The sequence below is a fragment of the Podarcis melisellensis genome, assembly GCF_964234715.1.
Source record: "Podarcis melisellensis genome assembly, chromosome: 3".
Classification (NCBI taxonomy): Eukaryota; Metazoa; Chordata; class Lepidosauria; order Squamata; family Lacertidae; genus Podarcis; species Podarcis melisellensis.
Window position 1 is genome coordinate 57,821,341 of NC_138530.1, and position 27,936 is coordinate 57,849,276.

Here is a 27,936-nt window from a genome sequence, read left to right on the forward strand (position 1 = left end):
GGTGTTCCTTCTTTGTGTATCTTGGGGAGGCCGTAGAGTTTGGGGCATCTGGATGATTTTTCTCTGGGGATGATTCTTAGCTGGATTTCTTCACTGATAGGAGAGGCTTTTATTTTGGATTTGGTGGTTTTTTCCAGATAGGTGGTGGGATCTGTTTTTATAGGTTGGTAGGTAGGATCTTGGAGTAGGTTTGATAGTTTTGCTTGGTAGTCCGATGTGTTCATCACAACAGTGGCATTACCTTTGTCTGCTGGGAGAATGATTATGTTGTTGTCTTTCCTCAGGTTGGTGAGTGCTTTCTGTTCTTCTTTGTGTAAATTGCTTCTGGGTGGTTTGCTGGAGCAGAGGATGTTGGTGACTTCAAGTCTGATTTTATTGGCTTCATCTGGGTTGATTTTGGTTAGGCTAGCTTCGACTCCGCATATGATGTTTTCCGTGGGGATGCGTCTCGGGGCGACTGCAAAGTTGAAACCTTTGGAGAGTACTTTGGTTTCAGTTGTGGTGAGGATCCTGTCTGATATGTTATGTACTGTTTGTTTCATGGGTTGTTGTGGAGGGTGGCTGGGCTTCTGGCGTTTCTCTAGTTTGTGGAGTTTGTTGGTGTGTGTGTCTGTCTTATGTGAGGTCTCCGTTTCAGCTCTCCAGACGGCTAGTTGTTTGCATTTGTCCCAGAGTGCAGGGTGGATTTTGTTACAGAGTTTGAGGTGGAGAGTGAGCAGATCTTTGTTGGTTTGGTTTAGTAGGTATCTTTTCTTGTGTAGTTCGTTTCTGATTAGGGATAGTTCAGTTCGTTTCAGGATCCTTTCGGTAGCTGGGGTTTTAGAATGGAATTTAAGTTGGAAGCATGTGGGAATTAAGTTGTTGTCTCGGCAGTTGCGTAGGAACAAGAGATCACATAAGATGGTGGCTCTTCGGACTTCTAGTTTCTCGTAGGTTCTTGTCAGCTGGAAGGTTTCCTCCCCGTAGAGGTGAGATATTTGCTTTCGTAGATTTTCACGGGTACAGGAATGCAGGTTTTGGTGTCCTCGGGTGTCTTCCCGTGTAAAAGTTGGGGTGTCTAGGCGACGTTTCGACGAGGTCTCACTCGTCATCTTCAGGCTGGTGCTTTCGGCTTCTTGTTACTGGAACAGAGCAGGATCTCAGTGTTTGAGTTCCTATAAATACTGTTGAGGGGGTGTGGTGTATAGCCTCCAATGTTCTGTGCAGAGAGGAAGTTCCCAGGCTAGTGTGCCTTTTCTTCTTTTGTTCCTTAATTACTTGAGGGATATCTTGAGTGATTTCTTGAGTGATATCCTGAGTACCACTTAGGTGGGTCATTAGGTGTGGATTAGTTGCTAAAGTCTTTGTGTCTTGACCTCTTGAACTTTGTGAAGAGTTTTTCTGAGAAGATGGCTGTACTGCACTTAGTTGTGCTCTGGCTTGGCTTCGTGTATAGGGGCGAGCTGTGGTTTTGTGGCCTGTGTCAGCCAGATCTGTGTATATATATATATATATATATACACACCGGTATATACTGCAGATATATACATATGTAGCAGAAAAAGCTAGCCAAAACTTATTGTTTCATAAAAGACTCCAAAACATTGAAAAACAGCCCAAGGCAGAGCATGCAACTAAGCAAACACCTAGAAGACCTTATAGATCTTTAAGCAACGAAGGCCACAGCATGCTACTGTACCTTTTCACAAGTTCCTTTTGTCATTGCTTCAATTTGCCTTTCTTGCCTTACTTTGTTTCTGCTCAGCCATCATGGTCCATGTGGGTGTGGGCTGCAGCTTAGTGACACATGCTCTGCAGGTAAAAGGTCCTAAGTTCCCCGGGTAGGGCTGGGAAACTGACCTGCCCAAATCCCAGAGAGCTACTACCAGTCAATATTGACAATACTGAGCTAGATGGATTGACTGACTTGGGAAAGGCACATAGGAAGCTGCCTTATATGTATAAAACTGTCTTATTTGTATAAAAAAGGAATGGATTGTATACCTGGCTAGCAATGACTCCACCAGATGACACCACCTACCAAGGTCTAAAAATATATTTTTTAAAGTGTTTCTAGCCATGTTTCGAGAAAATCAGTCGTTGAATTCAAATGAATATTGACGCTAAAATCAGAAGGCAAATACTGCACCCCACTGCAAGTACTTGGGCTGAAAAACTGCTGAAGAAGGTTGTCAAGTGGTGAAAGAACCATACCCCCCCCCCATTCTGTGTTGATAACTATTTATTTGCCTTTACTGCAGAACTTCCCATGCTATGAACCAAGAGACTGATCAGTGTCAGATTTCTTTCTTTGGATACTTCTTTCATAAACCAGATCTCCTTTGTGGTCAAAGGACACAATCCACAGAAATGCAAGGCTTGCTGAATTTAATGGGATTTAAGAGCTTAACTGCACTTTCCACTCTTTTGTTAACAGCAGCGGTACATAGGTACGCATCCTTTTCTATGGATTGAGCTCAAAGAGTCCAGGAAATTATATATTATTATTATTATCGCCAAAGCTTCACTTTTTACTTGTATGTTGCAAAATGTTGCTTTAAGCCTTTATTGGAAGGTTGATTCGGGGTACTACATCATATTGGTGACAGTTTGTTTAAGTGACATCTCATTCAGTTGGATCTAGTAACACTCACTCTCATCTGTCATTTGTATTGACATGGACCAGTATTACCCCTGTGGCCTGGAGTTAGAAACCATGAAGCCCAAACTTTGCAATGAATGACTAACGGCATTGGGAACAGTACAGCAAAGGCCAAATATCCTACTACAGGACTTGCACCAGCAAGATTATGATGTGAAGAGATGTAGTAGGAACAAAATGGCATTGTTGAGGGATTTAATGATGACATGACTGTAACAAGATGACACAGGACCTCCACTGACAACTTTGTTCTGATGTTTGTTCACGATGCCTGACTATTTACCATGCTGGCCGGGCTGATGAGAGCTTCACTTCAATAAAATCTGGAGGGCAGCATATTGGCTACCGGAGTTCTGGAGGTTTGCAGTATCACATCTATAAATCTGTGTGATAAAGACAAATCTGCATAAGCAAAAACTATTCTCTGTCGAAAACATACTTCTAGTAAAACTGTTTCCCTGCCACAGTAATCTTTATTATACAGTGTCTTTTTGCATACCACAGATCACAAGCGTAACTCTACAACCACTTTCGCAAGAGATCATGAAACCAGAGAATGGAGTCTTGCCAGCCTTACTACTTCTGTGCAACGCTGTAGCATATTTTCAGGTAAGAGAATACTTCACAGCAGAGGTCGTTCTGTTAAAAGGAAATATCCCATTCCAAATGCGACTGTTTTAAAATGGGTGGCTGTGAAGCACCTATATGCACACATATTTAGATATTAAGGGTGAACTCCTTTGCACACTTACCTGGGAGTAAATCCCAGTGAATTTAGTGGGACCTATCTATGAGCAGACAGACATGTACTGCTGTAGTAGTACGATTGTAGTAGTAGCATTGGCATTTGTATGTTGCCTCATAACATACAATTATTTGGTGGCTTTAAATACAAAAGATGGCATAAACACAGTTGAGCGGGGGGACGGGACTTCTCCCCAACCCCAATGTTAAAACACAGGTTTAAAACAGAGGCCCAGACTACATGGTTTATACTAAAATGGCTAGTTGAACAGAACTGTATTTGCCTATCCCCAAAAATTCCAAGTGAACCTTTCTGAGATGGCTGTTTCATAACTAGGTTGTCTGTCAAAAAAAGTCCTTAGTGGTTACCAACTCACTTCATTTATTTGGGACACACAGAACCAGGCATCCAAAGAAGATCTTAAGGTTGTGGTAGATACATATTGGGAAAGGCAATCTTTCAAATAACCTGGTCCCATATATTTGTAATATTCATAATTTGTCACATGGTCAAATGAGACTCAGGCAGAGCATAGATAATTTTGGCCAAGATGGCTCCATTCAGGTGAGGTTACAGCTGATAAAAAGCACTTTAAGGCTGTGCAACCTCAAATGATAATGCTGAGTCAAAAAGCACCACCAGACTATGAACCTGGTCTTTCAGAGGGTGCGTGACCCCCATCTAGAAGAGGCTGAACACCACCCACCCAGATAGATAAGTCACCACCAACAGTACCTCTGCCGTGACTAGATTGAATCTGTTTGTTTGCCCTGATCCAGTCTATTACTGCACTTGGTTCCAGATAGCAGTCTTACCTGCATTTGATGAAAAACAAAAACAAAAACTGGGCGTCATCCACATGTGATTGGACCTCTCAATGGTTTTATGTATCTGTTCAACAGCACTGGAGAAAGAATGATGTCTTCAACAGCACTGGAGAAAGAATCCCATAGTATGACTGTCTAGAGGTCAAGCAGTAATCTCCTAGTACTGTCTTCTGGAAATGGCCATCTGTGTGGAACTGGACTTCTGACACTTAGCCAACCTGTCTAAAAGAATACTAGGAATAACCCATTCATCTCCAGATTAACTGTGACCCAGGCAAATAACTAAAAGAGGAGTAAACAGAACAGCACCTTCACAGTTCCCAAAGGGGTGTGCCTGTCAGCACTGTGCCTGCCATCCAAGGCAGCTTTCCTTTGAAGTCCCTGTCCTAGGAAGCTGATGCAGCCTGATGAAAATTGGCAGAAGGCTAATGCAAACTGCTGAGTCAGGCCTGGTTCCCTCTTGTATGCCAAATTCTGTAGGCATAAAGAGTCTCTGGAGAAGAACCTGTGACAGGCAGGCAGGCAGGCAGCAGATGGTAAGGCACACTGACTTTCTACCTGATTCGATGGTCTGTTCTTCTTCCTCTCCTGCTGCTTAGGGGTGTACATGTTGGCAGTCCTGTTTCTAAATACCAAAATGGCTGCTTAGGGTACTCCCAGATTGTCACTATTTTCAGATGGCATTCAATTACAATTTCAGATTGTGCAATTACCATTGATTTGGAGATCCCCAAAATATTTTTTTTTTAAATTGCAGTAAGGAAAGTGATAGGGAAATGTGCTGGAAGTGTGGGATGACACTTGCTTGATGCAGCACTGTCTAACCATCCCACAGACAAATTAGAATGAATACTCAATAGTCAAATCCTCTGGAAGCAATCTTAAATTCTTATTAGTTCAAAAGCATGAGTTGGGAACTCTTCAAAGGAAAATTTGTGGACAAATCAGTAGCAATTTCCATTTTAACTGCTCATACTAAATATCAGCCAAATACCAAATATTGGGGGTGTTTAGAACATCTACAGAGAGGACGTTTCAGAAGAAACAAGGCATCCACATGTTGCACTCCAACTCTCAGCACCCCCAGTTTTAAAACTGCTGCAAGTTCAGACATACAGTAAACCAGATATTGTTATAAAGCAACACAGCTGAAAAGCAAACGAGACACGATGAGAAATTCTGAGCGTCCATTGGTTTAAGAGACACTCCTATATAGCCCGTACCTCACAGCTTGTGAGTTATTCCACACAAAGTCTTTTCTATTTCCTCCTGTCTTGTCAAGGAAGTCTTTCCCAAAACTAACTTGAATAAGCTGAGAAATGATCTAGAACAGTTGAGATACCTGAGAGAACCCTACTGCTGCCTTTTCCCCCCACACAATGTGCTGAAATATGTTGAACTCCAAAGGCTAAAGCAGGGTGATAAACCTCAGGCTCAGAGGCTGGATTAAGCCTTCTGGCCCTCGGGAATCACAAAGGCCACTCTCTAAGCCACATCTTTCATCAGTCCTGCTCCATGCTCTGCTTGAGTACTTTGTCCTCACTGAAATTTGTGGGACTGTGAAGGACTGTGATGCTTCTTGCTTGTCTGGATGAAGAGGGGAGAGATATGAGCTTGTATGCAGAAACCTCTTGCTTTTGTGGCTGAAATGTAGCTTACTGTACAAAGTCAAGAGACACGTCTTTTGCTCCATCCACTATTGCTTCTAGCCATATCCTTTGTTGTCTCTGACCCTGCGCACCATTTCCTACCCCTGCTCTAAACTAAGAGTTGGGCAAATACAATTGTTGCTATGTGGCCTTCATGCCTGCTTGAGAGTCTAATGCCACAAATCTAGAAGAACACAGCAATGCTGGAATCATTTGGGAATAATGATTAAGGCACAAGGTACTTCCTGGTGGATCAATAACCCACTGGGGGGAGTTAATGGTCCAATCTATGCTCTGCTTTACTAAACCCTGCCATCCGTTAATCCCCAGGTAATGTTCTGTGCTGAGGCTGCGTCTATTGGTTTAAATTGACAATAGTTTTCATTCTCTAATTCTGATTACGGTTGTGTTCTGTTAATAATGATGTTAGATATGCGTATGTTAGGATGTAATGTCCAGACAGAGAAGCTCTGTGGAGTTGTAACTTTGGAGACAATGAAGCTATTATTTACTCCAGCTGCAAGGATCAGGAAGACTGAAATAACACATGTAAAATGATTTGAGCATTCTAAAACGTTACATAAATGCTAAAAACCCAATCATGCACTGTTTGGCGGGTTCAGCTCTCTTGACATAGGAGGTGGGAGAGGAGGGCATGGTGCCTTGGCAAGGGAAAGGGGTGTTGGTGGTAGAGCATTCTTGCTTCTGCAGGTTCCATCATCTGAGCAGGATTCTAAGGCTTTGGTGAAAAATTTAACACCAGCACCTTTAAAAAAACACTTGTTTATCATGTATTTCAGTTATTTTCGGTTATTGTCACCAGAGAAAGAGCTGGGAAATATTTTTTTTACTTTCTTTTAAAGCCTAAACCAGGGAACTGGTGGCCCTTCAGCTGATTTTGGACTCTCATCCGCCTCAGCCAGCATGGCCAATAGTCAGGGACATTGAAAGCTGGATCCATCTTCAGTATATTCATTTTATTGGCTATGTTGTTCATTTTGCAACTTTGTACATTATTTGCATGCATAATCTACCTGTTGTATATGATGACAGAACTGCATGCATGGATCGAATCACAACTGCTAGCAGTTGCTCACACATACTCCATTGGCTGAATGTGCACTGCTATTGTAAAGTTTCTCATGACTAATAAAATAAAATACAGTGGTACCTCGGGTTAAGAACTTAATTCTTTCTGGAGGTCTGTTCTCAACCTGAAACTGTTCTTAACCTGAAGCACCACTTTAGCTAATGGGGCCTCCCACTGCTGCTGCATGATTTCTGTTTTCATCCTGAAGCAAAGTTCTTAACCCGAGGTAATATTTCTGGGTTAGTGGAGTCTGTAACCTGAAGCATATGTAACCTGAAGCGTATGTAACCCGAGGTACCACTGTACAAAACTTATGAATAATGTTGGTCTTGTAGGTCAGTGTTGCAAGACTTCCAACTGAAGATTAGGTATGTGGAGTAGACAGTCCGTGACAGATACCCTCTGGATTTGGTGAGTCTTCTCCTCCATTGCAAGCCCTGCACCCCAGTTCATTGCCTGCCACTAAACGCGTTCATGAGTTCACAAAACTATTTTCAATTTTCTTTGGATACCGGCTCTGATATTTGGTTATGTAAATATACTAAGGGTGAAACTCACTCTATAGTTATGTACTTGGATTAGTTTATATCTTATCACACCCTTCCTCCAAGGAAGTCAGAATGACATTTTTAGTATGTTAATGTTGACAGAGAGTAATTTGCCCAAGCCTATCCAGAGAGAATCATTGTTCAGTGAGGAACTAAACTTTTCTCCTCATATCCAAAACTCTTTTAACCACTACATCACACAGTCAGCATGTTCTACTGGATATGCAATATCCAGGTCAGGTCTTTCATCAGGTCTTAAGTGTGCATAGGGTTAAGTTCATATTTCAAGTCCAATTTCTTGCACAACTGCCACTTCTGTGAACAGAATGCTTACAGCTTACCCCTGTGATGAATATATACTTGACTCATTTGCAGAGTGTTTTGCTATCTTGTAAGCAGCCTAGAGAACCTCTGTTATAAAGCGGACTATAAATGTGTATAAAATAAATAGACAATTTCACTCCAAAACAAGTCAGTACTCACTGGGATCATACACATGGTAAATAAATACGTGCGCTTTTATTATCCATGATGATATACCGGTACATGCAAAGTACCCAAAATAATTTACACAGAAGTGATATTTGTCATCTGTAAAGTTCCTTATCTGGGCAGTGGATCACAGACTATTGATATCCAACTTGTATAATGGCAATATTCCAGTTTATTTCAGAAATTTTAAACTATGCCTCCAAAAGTTATATACTCATGGTAAAGCATTCCAATTTTAGGGAATACAATATTACAACTCCAAGGCTTACTGCTTGGAAGGTAGTCAGAACAGGTTCTGCACACCCTATATTGTTGTTCCTGTGATGTTGTGTGAAGTCTCCAAGAGCAGAGTTCCATTTGGAGAGACTTCTCTAAACATTCTAGAGCAGCAGCTACAGCCAGTGACCTTTCATTACTTGGTTTTCACAGGCTATATATAGATGATTGCCTTGTAGACAAGGTATTTAATTGCTGCTACATTGATTCACGAAAATAAAAAGGGTAAACAGATTAAAGTCTAACATCTAAATATAATACTTGACAGGCGAAACAGAAGCATGACACTGAAATTTACCAATAGAAACCTTGTAAGGCAGAGTTCTTGAGATAGCCAGAAATGTGAAATTAATATGCATTTTCTTTTCTTTTTCTGCAGAATTACATTCAGAATGACACTCCTCACACTGCATACTACTGATACCAATGCAAATTTTCTTTGTTTTCAGAAAAGCTCAGGAAAAACAAGACTCAGCAAGGGAAAGAAACTGGAATCTCAAAAATACAATGTCAAATTATAAGGTAACTTTGATAAATGGATAACAGCCATGGTTCTTTCTGAGCTCTTGGATTCAAGTGGGAGGCACTTGAGGATGAGGGCTTGGAAGAGGAGGAGGGAATGAGACTATGCAGCAAAGTCCACTGGCGGAACCTATCCCCCCAAATGACCCCAGATGCACCAGTACCTGATGAGACCAAGAGGTTGCCACTACCCAGTCTGTGGACAACGATGGAGGCTGAGAAGAGCAGTCTGCTGTGACAGAGCAGGAAAATTCAGATGAAAATGCATGTCCAGCAACGTCTCCCAGGTAAAAGTGGTTCCTCAAGGTAAGAGAGGAGATTTATCTTCCTTGGAGAAATGCTCACCTTCAGGCCAGGAATTCTCACAGAGATTCTTGTGAGTAGCTGAGCCTTTTGTTTCTGCTTACAAGCTTGGTGGGTAGGTGTGGAAATTTGTTGGAACTCTGTTGCAGCTGCTGTGCAGTGTCTTGGAGCTCTGGCTACTCATCTTGGCCTCTTCAGCCTTGGCCTTTGCTCTTGACTTGGATTTATTGTTATCACGCCTCGGCCTTGCAAGAGCACCTAGATAAGATTCTATTTCCTAGCTGTTGAGTTTGTACGGTTAGACTGCTGTAATAAAAGTTTGCTTCTTTACTTACAAATAAATGCCTTATTTCTGAAAAGTGCAGATAGTAGGTACCAGTCATAACTCAGCAAGAATGTTATTCCTCCAAAGAGGAACAGCCATGTTAAAAGCCCTGTTCTGTGTGGAGACGGCTTCTGAGGTCTTTGGAACTTGCAGGATAAACTGTCCCACAGATTGCAGTGATCGACTGGGTACTTAAGGAATCAGATGGGTACTTAAGGAATCAGATCTTATCCTGAGTTGTATAGGGCCTTATATATTAAAACCAACACCCTGAACTTGGTTTGATCACAGATTAGAAGCCCATGCAAATCACACAAGCAAGGTGTTATCTTGGCACCAGGCAAAAATGTTTCTCTATAACCAGGCCTTGTATTTGTGGGAGGGAGGTTATTTGTTTGTTTTTGTTTTTATTATGCATTTTGAGTTCTCATTTTATATTTTTATGTTGTGACTTGCCTTTTATTTTTGGATTAAAGGCAATATACAAATTTAATAAATACATAATAAATAAATACCAGCACCATGTGTTCATATAGAAGAATGTTCAGCGCACCCGGAACCCACCCAGTCATGCCCCTTTGGCTAGCTTTAATCAGCCATTACAGAGGCACCAGACTCAACTGGTGCAGCAGCACAGGCTGCCACACTGTAGGGGGCGCCACAACAATGATGTAGAGCACAGCACAAGAGGCAGGGGGGGGGGGGGTTGCGTCGGATTTTAGCATTCTCCTCAAAGTGATCAGCAAGCAACTCACAGAAGGTCTCTGAGGAGTCCCAGGCCCCATCCACCAATATAGATGCCAGCAGCCTATCAACCACTTTGAGGATGTGATGGAAGCAGTGAAGCAGTCACTGCTTTCACTGCCACACTGTAGGCATGATTATGTGTTCTAGCATGTGTTTAGACCTCTTTGCAGCGGGACTTCTACCACCTGCCAATGCCTGGCCTGTTTTGTTGCATGTAGCTCCCCAGTATATAAGGGACTGTGGCGATCACACAGGGTCCCCAAACGCTTGACTGTCTATTGATCCCTGTGCCACCACTGTGCTTGCTTCCCCGCTGCCACCAACCCGTTACTCTCGGGTACACACTGAGTCCAGACAGTTGTTAAAATTAAATCAAATAAGCAAGTTTATTTTGTAAGCATTAACAAGTATGGTTTCTCAGTTAACTTTTTTGTCAGTTTCTTATCCTTAGTTTCTTTACCGGCCTATACCTTCCTAATACCTTCTGACTGATTATCTCAACTTAACAGTTTCTCTCACTCTCTCACATCAGATTAGCCCAACCCACAGATTTATCCTCCCTCTCTCTTCTCTAACTCCAGATTGACTTCTTAATAACTCTAACTTTTTTAGGAAGTCATTAGTCTGCACCAGGCGTCCTATTGGGAAGACCCAGTTTTCTGAGTGCATGTTCTGGAAGTTGGGCAATAGGGGCAGTACAGGATTCCTACTGGTGTACCGACCTCCCCGCTGCACCAAGGATTCCCTGCCCGAGCTGCTTCAGGTCGTGGCGGATATGCTCCTGGAGACACCTAGCTTGGTTGTCCTGGGGAATTTTAACATCCATGCCGACACGACCTTACAAGGGGCCGCTCGGGACTTCATGGAAAGCATGGCCTCTATGGGGCTGTCCCTGAATAAGTCTCGCCCAACTCATAGCCACGGACATGCCTTAGACTTGGTGTTTACCTCTACGGATGTTGGTGATCTGACATTAACTAAAAGCGAAACAAAAGAAGTGCCATGGTCAGATCACTTCCTGGTGCAACTGGACTTCTCTGCAACCCTTCCCCTCCGCAGGGAGGTGGGACCGATTCGGATGGTCCGCCCCCGCCACTTAATGGATCCAATTGGCTTCCAGAGAGTGGTAGGGGATGCTTTATCCCAAGTTGATGGCCTTTCAGCTGATTCACTGATGGCACGCTGGAATGCGGAGTTAACCAGGGCTATTGACTGTCTGGCTCCGAAGCGCCCTCTCCGATTGCATGGAGCCCGGACAGCCCCGTGGTTTTCCCCGGAGCTGAGGGTGATGAAACAATCGTTGAGACGGCTAGAGTGCCGGTGGCGGAAAACTCATTCTGAATCAGACCGGACGCGGGTTAGAGCTCAACGTCGAGCCTACCAAGTGGCAATGGCGACGGCGAAGAGGGCCTTCTTCGCCGCCTCCATTGCATCTGCAGAAAACAGCAGCAGGAGACTTTTTCAGGTGGATCGCAGTTTATCGGAACCACCTGTACCACCGGGGCCTGGTAGGGACCCCAAGATCTCCTGCAATGCTTTTGCAAAGTTTTTTGCAGATAAAATCGCTCAGATTCAGAAGGAGTTAGACTCCACCGTGGGAGCAGGGCCAGGGCGGGAGAGTGCTAGAGTTCTGTCTGGTCCTGTTATATGGGATCAATTCCAATCTGTTACCTCCGAGGATGTGGACAGGCTGCTTGGACGAGTGAAACCGACCACCTGTCTCCTTGATCCTTGCCCATCCTGGCTGATAAAAGCGAGCCGGGAAGGGCTGGGCGATGGGCTCTGCGGGGTGGTGAATGCTTCCCTCTGTGAGGGAGCCTTCCCAGACCCGCTGAAAGAGGCGGTCATTAAACCACTTCTTAAAAAAACATCTTTAGACCCGGCCAATTTGGCCGACTATCGCCCAGTCTCAAATCTGCCATTCTTGGGCAAGGTGATTGAGCGGGTGGTTGCTGAACAACTCCAAGCACGCCTGGAGGAAACGGACCATTTGGATCCCTTCCAATCGGGATTCAGGCCTCACCATGGGACTGAAACTGCCTTGGTCGCGCTGGTTGATGATCTCCGGCGGGCTAGGGACAAAGGTGAGAGCTGTTTCCTAGTTCTGCTGGATCTCTCAGCGGCCTTTGACACCATCGACCATAACATCCTTCTGGACCGTCTAGAGGGGCTGGGAGCTGGGGGCACTGTCATACAGTGGTTCCGCTCCTTCCTCCTGGGCCGTGTCCAGAAAATGGTGGTGGGGGTGAGTGTTCAGACCCCTGGGCTCTCACTTGTGGGGTGCCTCAGGGTTCTGTCCTCTCCCCCATGCTTTTTAATATCTATATGAAGCCGCTGGGAGAGATCATCAGGGGGTTTGGACTGGGTGTTCATCAGTATGCAGATGACACCCAGCTCTACCTCTCCTTTAAATCAGAACCAGTGAAGGTGGTGAAGGTCCTGTGTGAGTGCCTGGAGGCGGTTGGAGGTTGGATGGCGGCTAACAGATTGAGGTTGAATCCTGACAAGACAGAAGTACTGTTTTGGGGGGACAGGAGGCGGGCAGGTGTGGAGGATTCCCTGGTCCTGAATGGGGTAACTGTGCCCCTGAAGGACCAGGTGCGCAGCCTGGGAGTCATTTTGGACTCACAGCTGTCCATGGAGGCGCAGGTTAACTCTGTGTCCAGGGCAGCTGTCTACCAGCTCCACCTGGTACGCAGGCTAAGACCCTACCTCCCCGCGGACTGTCTCGCCAGAGTGGTGCATGCTCTAGTTATCTCACGCTTGGACTACTGCAACGCGCTCTATGTGGGGCTACCTTTGAAGGTGACCCGGAAACTGCAATTAATCCAGAATGTGGCAGCTAGACTGGTGACTGGGAGTGGCCGCCGGGACCACATAACACCGGTTCTGAGAGATCTGCACTGGCTCCCAGTACATTTCCGAGCACGATACAAAGTGTTGGTGCTGACCTTTAAAGCCCTAAACGGCCTCGGTCCTGTATACCTGAAGGAGCGTCTCCACCCCCATCGTTCAGCCCGGACACTGAGATCCAGCGCCGAGGGCCTTCTGGCGGTTCCCTCATTGCGAGAAGTGAGGCTACAGGGAACCAGACAGAGGGCCTTCTCGGTAGTGGCGCCCGCCCTGTGGAACGCCCTCCCATCAGATGTCAAAGAGATAAAGAATTACCTGACATTCAGAAAACATCTTAAGGCAGCCCTGTTCAGGGAAGTTTTTAATATGTAATGCTGTACTGTTTTTAACACTGATTGGGAGCCGCCCAGAGTGGCTGGGGAAACTCAGCCAGATGGGCGGGGTATAAATAATAAATTATTATTATTATTATTATAACTCTAACTCCTCCCCTTGGGTTCCTATAGGTTAGTCATTTTACAATTTGTTAACCCTTTCCTTATGAACCCAGTATGATGTCACACACCTAGGAGGGCAAACGCCACAGGGGCCCTAATATGCTTTGTCATGTCAGAGAGGGCACTCAGAAACAATTATCTCTCTGGCCCCATCTACACAATGGGAGGGACTTCCAAATGGTAGGTTCTCAAGGATAGGGTCAGGTTGTAACTCTATCTAATGCACTGCTCTTCAGATATTGACATCAGCATTAGCCAACAGAGTAATCTGAAATACATTAGACATTTAAAAAGCAAAAGCTTCCCCCACACAAATTTGATACTAGGAATACACAGGCAAAGCTGAGCATCTGTACAATGAAGCCCAAAAAACCTCTACTCATTCTAATGCTCATTGTTAAGGAGAAGGAACAGAGGCAGCTCAGAGCATTCATACAAGAAAGATATTGGATTATTTCTCAGAAAGTCACTGGAGAGGAAACATGTGCTCCCTTTCTATGATATATAGGCATGTCAATAACACCTCATGATCAGCATTACAAAAGGCAGCTGCTACATCTAATAATGTCAGCAGGGACACCCGATTTATCACTGCAAACTGTGCAGACTTTGTGCTGTATGCAAGATAGCACAGCCATGGAAATCAGAGATATGTACATGCTGCAGAAGTGACAGGGGCACTCGTAACAATAAATTGCAGGCTACCTCCGTGGTCACCACTGGTCAGATTTCACAAACAGCAGTGCTTTTAAAAATATATATATAAAAAATTAAGGGACATAAAAATGGTTGTGCTGGAGTTAAGGGGCATCTGGAAATTTAATACACCCACGAATAAGAGTACTGGCCTAATCACAATTCCTTTAATTTGCATATTGTCTCTCTGTATGTGCTGATGCCCCCAATCACTTTCACAGTGGGGGCAGCTTCATGAAAGCAAAAATTGACTGCCTGGAGCAGACTAAAGTCCATTTAACCCAGCATACCAGTTCCAACAGGAGCCAGTTAGATCCCCTTGGAGACAAACCACCAGGACGTGCAGGTCACAGCTATCCCTATTGCTTCTCCCTTCTATACTTCCCCTGAACATGCTGCTACCACAGCTATTTTAGTTGCTATAAATATCCTTCCCCTCTACTTCTTATGAATGATGGAGCTGTTCTGCTCTACAACTGTTGCAACCTGTCCCCAGAGAAGGGGATTAAGGATTGTGTCCAAATCAGTCAATCAAACCAAGGAATCCTTAAAGAGAGATGGCACTGAAAACCGCTTTTTACAGGTAGATGAGAAAAACTGCACAATATGTGCTCATACAAAAAGACCTTATCTTTGTTGGAAATTGGAAGTTAGACAACACACAGCAGTAGCCCAGACTTGCCGGACTCTAGCTATCATCATGATCCCTGACTGACCATTGTCCATATTGATGGTCTGATGCATGGGTAGGCAAACTAAGGCCCAGGGGTTCGATCCAGCCCAATCACCTTCTAAATCCGGCCCGCGGACAGTCTGGGAATCAGTGTGTTTTTACATGCATAGAATGTGTGCTTTTATTTAAAATGCACCTCTGGGTTATTTGTGGGGCATATGAATTTGTGTCGCCCCCAATATAATCCAGCTCCCCACAAGGTCTGAGGGACAGTGGACCAGCCCCCTGCTGAAAAAGTTTGCTGACCCCTGCTGACCCCCTCCAAACAACATTTGGAGGACTGCATGTGCCCCATGCCTGATCTATGCACTCCCCCCCCCCATAGTGTATCTCCTACTGTGTGGTAGGGCTGTCTGTTATTTCTTCCCATTACTAGTATCAGACACATCTATTCATTCATTCAGGATTTGGAATGCCTTATTTCAGTAACTCCTATTCATCACAAATTTAATTCACTGGCCAGTTCTGTGCTTCTTCTTGTCACTGCATTCTTCCTACCTTACCACTATTCTTCAGTGAGCACAATAACTTCTAAAATTCCTACCGACTTCATAGGTAACCCAGAAGACAAAATCCTAGACTAAAGCAAAATTTATACCAAAAAAAGTTGTCACACTGTCAATTTGCTGTTTTCTCTCTGCGCCCAAGGCCCTGTTGGCACAAGATTTTATACTGTCCAGATGGTCTCATTTCCACTTCCTATGCATGCAACCTTTTATTTTTGCCCAGTCGGTGAATGCCAAGTTTCTGGTAAAAACTTTAATTCATTTATCTAAAAGGCTCGTGAGATCTTTCTTTTAATTCCCTCATCATGCTGTACTGATGACTGCTAGAAAAGCATTTTCCCCCTACAATATTCAACAATAGAATCACAGAAAAGCAGGAAACATAAACAAAGGGCCATTCTCCAACCAGAGATAATAAGTGTTTGGAAATTAGGAGAGTTAAGCAAATATTCTTCTAAGTATTATTTTAGAAGTGTGGCTGAGGCTGCACACATTTCCTGGATGGGCGCTGGGGTGTGTGTTTTGCTGGAGAGCAGCATTGCAGTGGCAATCTCTGCTTCCTACTTTGCATGCCTTCTCATCCGTGTATGCAGTGTTCCTATACACATGCCAATGGGTATACATAGGCATCTTTCTTGTGGTTGGGAACCCTACAAAGTCAAGCCCCTAGTAATGGGGAAGATGTGAATATGCATGTAGGCACACTGTAGATGTTCACTGGACTACACCAAGAGCCTACGGCCACAACACCCTAACACCTTATGTGAATTTATTGAGCACATGGAGGCCCAGCTGCGTGTTACTTTCAGTGTAATCACTGGGTAAAGGGGCCTTACTCCCAGTGTAATTGGTGCTTAATTTGGCAGGATCATGCCCCCACTATGTTGCTACACATAATTTTATTTACTTACTTGTTGGGGTGGGGTAGGGAAATACTCTTAACAGGTTCGTTCCCTGGTCCTCTCCTTTCTAGTATACTACGGTATATCTAACTGTGTGTACCTATGAAACCACCAGTTCTATATATGGGAAGCAATGATGCACCTTGTAAGATATAGTTATGTGTCAGTATTTTTTAAAATAAACGTAGGGAATTTGAAAGACTTCCTGCCTCGGTGCTGGACACAATAGCCTAGAAAGATGTGTGTTCACATGAGCAAGAACCATACAGATGTTACGGAAGACCAGAGACATTTCCATTGTAGCTGATGGGAAATCAGCTTGCCTCTATTGCAGTAGAAACTTCAGAAGAAACCTCTGGAGTGTCAGCAGTTTCACACTAGGGTCCACTTACAGCTGAATGTCTTTTTCCTCTGGAGTATTAACTCCTTCAGCAGCATCCTTGCACAGAAGTTCATTCATTTCTCCAGAATCTGCCCTGTATAGTAGTCCATTCATGCTTCCTACCTCTGCCTTGAGCATAAGTTCATTCAGTGCACCCAAGCTATACATGGTATATGGTGCTCATTCTGTGCCCACCCTGATCTCCCACCTTAACCCTTTGCAGTGCACAAAGGACTGAGGAGCATAGCACAGGTAGTGGAGTCTAAAGAGAGGAAAGGGCAGCATTGATAAGCTAAACTCTTGGGGTAAACACAGGGCTTCCTGGTGAGTGCAAATACCCTTTATGAAAATTTTCATTCAGATATGCCAGAAAACAGGGATGGCTAAACTTCTAAAACTGTGTGTGTGTTTATGTGTGTGTGTTATATTTATATATTGCATAATATTATTATTTAAGAGCAGTATACCTTTTTTAAAAAAAGATAACACACAGTGTTGGCTAACCCTCAGATGGCCATAAGCCTATGGCAAACACAGACATAACATATATGCATGCCACATCCATAGACACATACTCATCATAATGCTGAGCCGAAAGGAGAGACTTAAAAGTCTCCTCTCAACCATGTCTGCAGTGGAGATTCAAAGCACTGGGCTGAGAATAGATGTTTAACCCTCTGTTTCCAGTTCAGCACTGAGACAGCATCATTTATCCATTGCAATGCTGAGCTGACAGGATTGTTAAACCTCTCAGGTCAGTATCATAATGGTGTGATTTTTTAATCAGAGAGCTAGGCTGCGTAGAGAGGTTTAAACCTCTCTAGCCAAGTACAGGGCTGCAATGGGAAGAAAGCCCTATCGTCTTGCAGAAATGCTTCTCCTCCCTCTTGTGCAGCGCCATTGCTTAGGGTTTTTGAGTCTCCTGCAAGTCTCATTCATGCCTAAACACTTAACATAGCAATGTTAAGATAGACTCTGTTGGTGACTGACTTATTAGTAACGTAAAATTTCCAGACTGACTAGACCAGGCTTGTACAACTTATGACTTATCAAGCTAATGTAGACCACCAGCCATGTATTGTACCCTGCTTAGGTCTTGGCAACCTGCCTGTTTTGCAGTCTCATATAGGCAGCCGAAAAGTGTAAAGTTGCACAAATCCCTAGTGGGCTGCATTAAATTGATGGGTCATAAGTTGTCAAGGCCTGAATTTTAGTTAGCACTTGAATGTAAATTTTAGTCATTTTAAGTCCCATTGATTTTAATGAAATGTTTAACGATGTTTTTAACTTTCTCACCGAAATCAATAGGAATTAGATTCTGAACTGTATGATATACAGGTCCTGTCCCTTGGCTATTCTATTAAGGCAATTATTGTTGAAATAAATGGAAATTGCACTGGAAGCAGTCTTCATAGCCTTTGGGGCCTTAATCTTTTAATTCCTCACAGCTACGTTAATTAGTACATTATCTTGAAAAATCAAAATAATATTTTGATGCAATCTTGTGTGCCATATAATTATGTTTTCTTCAGCTGCCATGCAAACACTTTCTAGGTCACAAATAACCTTCACACGGGGAAAAAAATTGTTCAATATCCATAGTTTATATATATTGAGATACCTTTTAAAGTGCTAAACAAGAATAAGGGTTTTTTTTAAGTATCGTAAGTGCTGTTGTTGCAAGAAATTTTGGACCAGCAACCCGTTATAAGGGAAAAGATCCATGAACAAAGAGAGAGACAATCAAATGAACCAGGCAATCAAATGATATCTTCACATTGCAATATAATTTTAGTACAGTCCAGTTGAACGTCATTTGAATGTTAAGTAAGGGCACAACCCACTGGGAAGTTTTCTTGCAAACAATCCCCATTAAATTAAAAAAGAACAGTGGCAAAACACTCTTGTTCTGTGCCTGTTCAGCTGGGCTGGGATCATAAAACATCCCAGTGGATTTCCTAGACAATCACACATCACTATCTCCCCCATGCCTCAGCCACCATGTTAGTCCTTCCCTGTGACTTAGCCTCCTCTTAATCAACTTCTAGATGTGAGCAATTACTGTCTTGTAATTGCTCAGGCCTTTATAGCTGCAGGGATAAGCCACTTGTAATGTTGTATAGCTTCCCCAATAAAGTGATGCTGATGTGGTAGCATCAGATGGTGCAAAATGATGCAACTGGGAACCCTGAACTCCAAAATACCTTGTTCCTTCTGTGGCTGCAGTCATTCAGTAAGTCAGTCTGCATTGTGTACGGCATGTTGCCCTCTTAGTCTCCCTTCAAGGCAGTGCTTCTGCCGCCATTGCTAAGTGGTGACAACAGACTAGGGAGACAATTGCTGGCCATCTTATAAAATGTTTTTGTAAATTCTAGTATCTTTTCAGGGTTGGGGTTTTGTGGAGGGAGGACACTTGAACTTAAAGTGTATTTGCTAGGCTGTACTTAATTCCTCCCCCTTTAAAATCTGTTTCCTTTTTATGTATTTAGAAAAAGATTTCCACATACTACTTTTCACGTAAGAACCAAAACAGTGCACAATAATAAAACAACTGTCATTAAAATAGCATAAATGCACAATAAAACAATGAACATAAGATAACCGGGAAGAAGATTGGTACCCAGTAATTCCCTGGGTAAAGAAGAACATTTTTTCACTGCCTTTAGAGACCTCCCTCTAAAGGCACTCACTGTATCTCAGGGAAGGAGAGGTGAGAGAGGGACTGTATGAAAATACAGGTGCCATTATAGATCAAGTGGTGCAGGTTGTGGTGCCATTAAAGGGGCTTCCATGAAGATATTAGTCAACAGAGTGATTCATATGGGAAAAGATGCTCTGTTGGATAGCCTGGTCCTGAGTCATTCAGGGCCTATTAAATCCAAAGTAAAACCTTAAACTGGGCTTGGTAGCTAAAAATGCAGCTCCATTTTTGTCACATAAATGCAGGTAGTAGGCATGGCAGTTAGCAGCCCAGCTTCAGCTATCTGCGCTTGTTGTGGCTTCCAAACCAAGCCTAAGGGTAGCTCCACATATTGTGTATGTCCCATCAAGTTGACCAAGGCCATTTCAGTCTCACAACTAGACCTGAACTCATATTGTAAAATATCTAGAGTGCCTGCAGCTGACCTGCCACCACTCTCTCAAGCACCTTATCTCAACAGGGTGCGGGTTAACGACCAGGTGGGCATTGTTAACAACCTCTAGTTCCAGAGTGGCTTTCTTTCCAGGAGTGGAGATGCCACTAGCTCTTTAATTGTGGCAGGCACCACACCTTCAAGTAGCAAGGCATAAACCGCATCCTGGACCTATCCTTTCAATCCCCCTCAGGAAACATAGCCAGGAAACATAGTCAGGTGGGCAGCTACAAGCACCTTGGTCACAAAACCACAAAAGGCTGCAAAAGCTTAAACTCATAAAACCAGATCAGACAGTACACCTTATATGGACCTGTCATGACCATGGCATGCAAATCATTGTGATCAGGACAATGCAATTCTACTCTCAATGTGCCTGGCAAATCCGTCACCGCAGAAGGCTTCCAACATGCCATGTACTGGAACAGATGCTAACAACCTCTCACCACTCAGAAAAGCTCTTTTGGGTGGCTACTTGAAAATGCTATAGCAGCAACACAGTAAAGCCCCCCAGGATAACCATTGTGGGGTTCTCAAACACCATGCGCAAGAGTAGGAATGTCAGAGAATTCCAATGGAAATGGGAGAGAAAATGTTCACTTATTTGTCCCATATCTGGAATGGAAATCTATCCAGTGAATAAATTCCATAATGGTTGTGGTGGTTGCTTTCGGTCTATAAACAATATGTAAGCGATTACATTTCTCCTCCTCGTGTGCATCGTGTTCCCTTTGCACTGAAATGAGTGGTGTAGAAAAACATAATGGTTGCCATTAATCTGATTGGAATTAATTTTATAATGAAATGATTTTAGAATGTTTTATCATTTTACTGTTGTTAGCTGCTCTGAGCCCAGCTTCGGCTGGGGAGGGCGGGATATAAATAAAATTTTTTATTATTATTATTATTATTATTATTATTATTATTATTATTATTATTTATATTGTAATGAATTGTGTGAATTATGCGAGTTAAATAATTCCACTACAGCAGAAAGCAATACGAATAATATAATTTTTGGCAGAAGACGAAATGTATGGGGATGGAAACAGTGTTGCATGAGATGGATGCACGGTAGAATGAAAAACAATGGCTTCTAAAATCCCTAATCAAGACCAGCTCAGTCAGGGAAGCTGGTCCAAAGCAAATTGCAGGTCCCCACAGCCTGCCCCAAGGCAAGGAGATCTCCTGGGGAGAAAGAAGAAATTTTCTTTGGATATTAATTTGGAGATGTATGACGTTTTTCATACTGTGAGCTTTTATGTGTGCCTTAAAAAAAACAACACACAGGGACATGGGCAAGCTAGAAATATTTTTTTTTAAATCTCACCAATTATAACAAGAGATGCAGTGATGCAGCTATGGTGCCTCTTTGTCCAACACACCAGTTAGGAAGACACTCTCGATTTGCTGGGAACCCTTCCTGTCTCCACAGTTGGCCTCTGTCTCTACTTTGAGAAACTGAATCACTGCAATGCAGTCAATGTGAAACAAACAAATGAGGTTGAAGGAAACACCATAACCTTCCTGAGCAGACATATTTTTCCTATCAAAATGCTCTCAGCCAGATATCAGGCAAAGCCTTTCCATCAAATGAGCTGGAAAAGTTAAGTATCAGGCAGGCTGGGGTGAAAAACCCATGGCAACTGATATAAGAGGCCATTATACAACAGAATGCCTCTGCTTACAGGAAACACAGTGTCAAACAGATCATTTAACCAGCTGCAGCTAATTTCAGGTCATACATCTCTTCATTAATATCAAGCTCTCACCACACAATCTGTGCTCAGTGGGCAGCTTTCTTTTCGATCTACAGTACTTATTATCTGGGTGAAAAACAAACAATCTTGGCAGTCACTCTAGGAATGAGATCACGCAGGTGGTCATGCAGGTGTCAGAAGCACCCCTTGCATTTTTATGTAGCGACATTCTTTATACGTAGGGAAATAGACTCAGGTGGCTGGAAAGATGTATGCCTGTATCATTTCTGAACTATGTGTTGCATTTTTACCAAAAAGAGAGAGAAAAAGTCATAAGTATGTGAAAAGAGGCTGGGTGGAAATATGCAATGACATTTGCAGATTACTTAGATACAAGCCTCCTGGAGATTTCAGGTCTACTTCTTGCACGTGTTTCAGAAAATGACATAAGAAGTGGCTCTCCTGTTAGTATGGTCTGGTGGAGAGATTGCCAACTTGGTTCTGGCTTCTTTACTTCAGATTTGGCCCTTGGCTAAATCAGTCTCTGAAAATGTGCCTCCATATTATTTATTGTGGTATGACCAGTACAGATAACTATATGGCAAGCAGGAGTGCTGTGTCATTGTTTTCATTCCATGTTTTAACTTATTAAAGAAGTCAAAATTTGTGATTGCTTAGACAAAAAGGTCATGACCATCATCTTCCTGGTCATTGTCCTGTCCTTTATGCATCATGGTAAGATAACTTTAAGAGAAAACCTATTCATTCCATTTGCCATTTTCTTTTCAGAAGAAGAGCTCAACTGGATCAGTTAAGCATCCAGTTTCCAATACTGGCAAGCCATATGCTATTTAATTTACCAAGTTGTTATGTACTGAAGTTCTCACCCTGGGACAGGAGGGGGATACCGTAGATAGTTTTCACTCAGGTCCACATATGCAAATAAGGAATTGAAAGTGACGTTCAGTGATTGGATAGTTGCAGAAAATTGTTACTGTTGCATTGTAGTGGAGCTCTATATAAGCAGGCTGGCTGAACCCTTCAGTTGAGTTCTGTTCTGGCCTGTGAATAAACCAGAGCTGTTTGAAGAATCACTGAGTCGTCTGATATGTTCACCCACAACTTAACACAAGTGATTTTTAAATGATCAAAAGCCCCCTATCATATCACAAGGTGGAAAACTACTTACTGTAAAATCTTACTCAAAACCAAAATAAGATACAATGGAAAAATAATCTTTACAGTGAGAAACCATCAATAAAATTACCGGTAGAAACTGAGAAGACTAGCCAAATTACAGAATGCAGATCACAAGCTGTCTCAATTACAATGCAGTGCAACAAAAATTAGTATTTAGGATTGTCACGGCAAACTAATGAGCAAATCAAGCTGCATTTACATGCTTCTTCTATGAAACTGAAGTCCTGTCATAACTTTAAGAATACAAATAGGCTAGTCAAGTGTCACATTAATATCTTAACAAATTAAAATAAAAAATTTCCCCTTCCAGTAGCACCGTAGAGACCGAGCTTTCGTGTCCATGCACACTTCTTCAGATTAATATCTTATTCTAAGATAGTGGTCACCAACTACCACATATTAAAACACAAGTAGGATAGTGTAATTGGAAACACAAACAGTAGGGATATTTTAGAACTATATACTTAAATATAATATTTCTTTATTGTGAGATTACTCAGCAAAGCATTTTGGAAAGACTAACTTTGGATATGCACACTTGTCGTGCTAAACTTTTCACAAAAAGCCTTCAAACACACAAGTTCATACATAAAAACACTATTTTTTACAGTAACCTTTGGTAACTGTAACTGATTACTGAAAATAGCTATGGCTTAGTGAATATATGACCGAAGTTGTCCTAACGGATTGATCCATGTTTACACAGAAGAGCAGTTGATTCCAGTGGGACCTTTTAAAATTAAATGTCCACAATCCAATACAGAGCTTAGCACACTTAAATTAACTGAAATCAATGGCCTTAACTGTGCTCAGCCTTGTATTGGATTATGGATAGTACACTTATGGAATTTGTGTGGTAGCCAATATAGGCAATGAAGCTTGTATGTAAAATAATATATTTTTTTTCATTTTTGGACAGAATTCAATAATGCAGTGACTTTCCTCTTCCATATTTGGTAGTTTCAGGCAAAAATGTGCAGGCAACCCCCACCTCACCCAATGTCCTTGCATGCATCATGCTCCCCTGTGTCTCCAACCATGCATCTCTGTATTGGGTGTGGAAGGTCACTTCCACTGGAATGTGAGCAAAATGCCTCATGTGATTGGGTACTCTGCTTCATCATAGTCCTCAGTCACACAGGTGGTCCTATTTGCATTCAAGTGCAACATGGGGATGGTTGGTTGGTGTAAGGTGCCCCAGGAAAACTGGGGCTTGTATGCACAATCTTTACCCCCATTAATGGATACAGAGTATGCATGTTCAGGCCTGAACATACAATTTGTCTTCTAACAAGCCTGATGGGTGATGGTTAAAAACCATTTAACCACTGTTAGAAGATATTTCTCTCCACAAAATTTAGTCTGAATCAACACCAGCATATTTTTTAATCATAAAGTGATTGAACTCACGATTTTGGAATTAAGTTGGGACATGAATAATTCAGCACTTTTCTCTTCCGACACAGCATGGAAAATACTTGTAATTTTGATTCACGGTTTCAGCTAAATAAAAAGCTGACAATGCTATTTTCTGACCAGCCACCTGGCATGTTCTTTCAGAAGAGGCGCTTTTGACCATAACTCCCTTTAAAGTAACAAATAGAAAGAGAATGACCAGTAGGAAGAGAAGTTTCCTTTATGGGAGCTATTCCCTATCCAGACATGCAAAGAAGGACCTACATATACAAAATGCCAGAGGCACACTCTGCAATCAGGAAGGCATTGCAGCTCTTGCTAGCATCAAAATAATAATTTTACCCAAAAATAAATAAATAATGTCTTGATGATTTAACAATTCCGTTTTCCACTGTGCTATATAATCACTTGAAAAATGGTGAAAGATTCACCCAGTGATCCTGCTGTTTAATTATTTTATTATATACATTTCAAGAACTTTCTTTAAAAGTTGGAAAGATTTGTTTTGTAAAATATTTTTTTCTGCCCAGCCCATGCTCCACAACTATCCTATGAGGCTTTCTTTAAATGGAATCTGTGCTGAAGATGCTCTGATACATGCCAAATGGATTGATTTTTCTTCAATAGAAGATATAACCACCATTAACTCTTGCTTGTCTGGTCACGAAATTTTATTTAAAAGGGATAGGGGTAATGAGGCCACTGAAATACTGAAGTTTAAGCTCTAGAGCAACCTTTCCTAACCTGATATATAATGCTTGGAAACCATTTAAAAAATCATTCTGTGTAAAACCTGTCAGAGTCCACAATAACTTTAGGTAGCTACACTTCCTTCATGGGAGATCTTATACCATTGAGTTAAGCTGGTAACCTACTGACAGTTAAATGCCAGGGATATGAAACTTTCAAGAGGGGTGAAAACAATAATAAACTGTCCTTCATCAAATGAATCCAGGGAGATGTACAAGGGTGTGAATAAATTGAATATTTCATTTAACATATAAATACAATTTAAAACCAACAAATGAACATCATAGAACACAGGACAAAAAATAAAATAAAAATTGAAATCCGAACAACTAAAAAGTAAACTAAAACAAACGATAGCATTAAACACTAATCCTCTTCCTGGCCTTGACTAAAATGTCTTTTTCTGATGCTGGAAAGCATGTAATTGTCAGGGCTAGGATTACATCCTTGGGGATGGAATTCCAAAGCTGAGCGCCCTAATATAAACATAATGACTCTTCACTAAAAGAGGATATATGGACTGTTATGGGGCAAGAGAAGAAGAAATCCTTCAGGTATTTGGGTCTGAAGCAATTTAAGGATTTAGGGGCAAGCACCTGCACCTTAAATTAGGATTGGGAGCCAATGTAAGACCTTCAAGTTATGTATAATATGAACAAGTCTGGCTGTACCTAACAGAGGCCTTACTGAGGCTTCTGGGTCACTTTTAAGGGCATTATGCACAACACACAACACATTATAGTAACAGGACTGAGAAGCTACCAGAGCATGAAGCTGGTAAAAGGCTCTCTGAGCCCCTGAGGCTACCTTGGCCTCAGTTGTTCATGCTGGATCCAAGAGTGCACCCACACTGTGAACCTGTTCTTATAAAGCAAATGAAATCATGCACAGAGCAGGATATACCCTGGTTTCCCATACCTGAGAATCACCCACACACAGTGCCTCCATTGTGTCAGGATTCACCTTCAGTTCATCAGACATTAGCTCTTGGAAGTTTCTTCTGCTAACCTAATTTACTTGGCAGTGAACAGATATGCATGATTCTTTCTTCTATTATTAATTATGTCCTCCTTTTCTTTCTTTCTTTCTTTCTTTCTTTCTTTCTTTCTTTCTTTCTTTCTTTCTTTCTTTCTTTCTTTCTTTCCTTCCTTCCTTCCTTCCTTCCTTCCTTCCTTCCTTCCTTCCTTCCTTCCTTCCTTCCTTCCTTCCTTCCTTCCTTCCTTCCTTTCTTTCTTTCTACAGAATTCTGTACTGTACTAGGGAAGTTTCTTCAAAACAATTATTTTTATAGCATTAGTGTTTCCCAACAAGCCACTTTCCACAAGCGGCAGTGGAAGGGAACAAGTAGAACTGAATTCCACTCCCACTTCTAATTCTCCTGCATCCACCCTTATATAAATGGGTACCAGAATGAACCTGGGTGTGCCAACGGTAGGAATAGTTTTCCCATGTGCATCATAGGACTGTTGGTTCAAGTTAATAACCAAGAAGACTGGAATGAACTTTTATTCTTTAAACATTCTCTAAACTCTCTCCTAACTAAATTCCTCAAATGTTTGATGTTCAGTAATCATTTTTTTTTGTCATTCTAAACCACAAAATTAGATGCAAATTTCTGTAGATTTCCTCTTCCTTCCATAGATTTTAATCTGAACATTAATGTAGCCTTGAGGCCAGCTAACTTTCAAGTTCAAAAAGTTCTCAAATTTTGTACAGTAATAGCCTCACGTTGAGATTATGGTGAAACGTCTCTTTTTTGCTAGAGTGTCACCTTCCGACACTTTAGGAATTCATTATTTGATCAAATGCAAGCTAAGGCCAAGCAAGTCAAGCTGACACGTATTCCCAAAAGATTAACTGTATATCATTTACAGTATCAGAGCAAGACATTACTCTTAAAATTAAACACTAGTCAAAGCGGAAACCTGAATCCAGTTTGTTGGCATCTGAGCTGATCTTACAGAGCACATAAATTCACAAAACAGGTAAGTCCATTAGGTTCTCTATCCCAGTGGCAGTATGTATAGTGGTACCTCAGGTTACATAGGCTTCAGGTTACATATGCTTCAGGTTACAGACTCCGCTAACCCAGAAATAGTGCTTCAGGTTAAGAACTTTGCTTCAGGATGAGAACAGAAATCGTGCTCTGGCGGCGCAGCGGCAGCAGGAGGCCCCATTAGCTAAAGTGGTGCTTCAGGTTAAGAACAGTTTCAGGTTAAGTACGGGCCTCCGGAACGAATTAAGTACTTAACCTGAGGTACCACTGTATTCCAAATGGGAGCAGTTATTCCTATCATGTGGAGGAATAAATATGGAGGCAGTATTATGTTTGCTATACTATATGTACAATACACAGATACATCCATAATTCAGACTGTTGTAGTGCAATTTTGTAGTGTTTTTTAAATGTGGTTTTAACTGTGTTATACTACAGTACTGTGAAAATTTAAAATCTGGATATTCAAATTCAGACAGGTAAAAGAAGCGTCAACTAGATACTGTAATGCCAGGGATTACATTGGAGGCCAGAAGAATCAATGCTTGGCTTCAGTATGAGATGAAAATAGCCAATAGCATTGTTTATGTACACTTGTGAATTGACACCTTACTAGCTTTTCATTTTAAACAATCGTAGTTTGGATTAAACACTCGTGTTTACAAGCCCACAATTTCTCCTGCCTTAAAAAAAAAAGCTGAAAAATTAACTGCAGTGAATTTAGGTAGTGAAATGATGCTGAAAAATTAATTTGGGAAAAATGATGAAGGAATGAATGTTATCTCTGATGTATTTAATTATACTATCTAAGGAATAGGGGAGCAGAATAACAGCAGGATGATTCTAAGACAAGTTATGGAGATAGGCTTTTACGGTTGGTTACATATTAGTAAATATGTGGTATCACTCCGTTTAGTAGCTAACATATTAAAAATGTGAACAAGCTGGGACCTAACCCCTGTCAAATCATCTAGGGTTCATAATGTTAACACTGAATGCTGGAAAT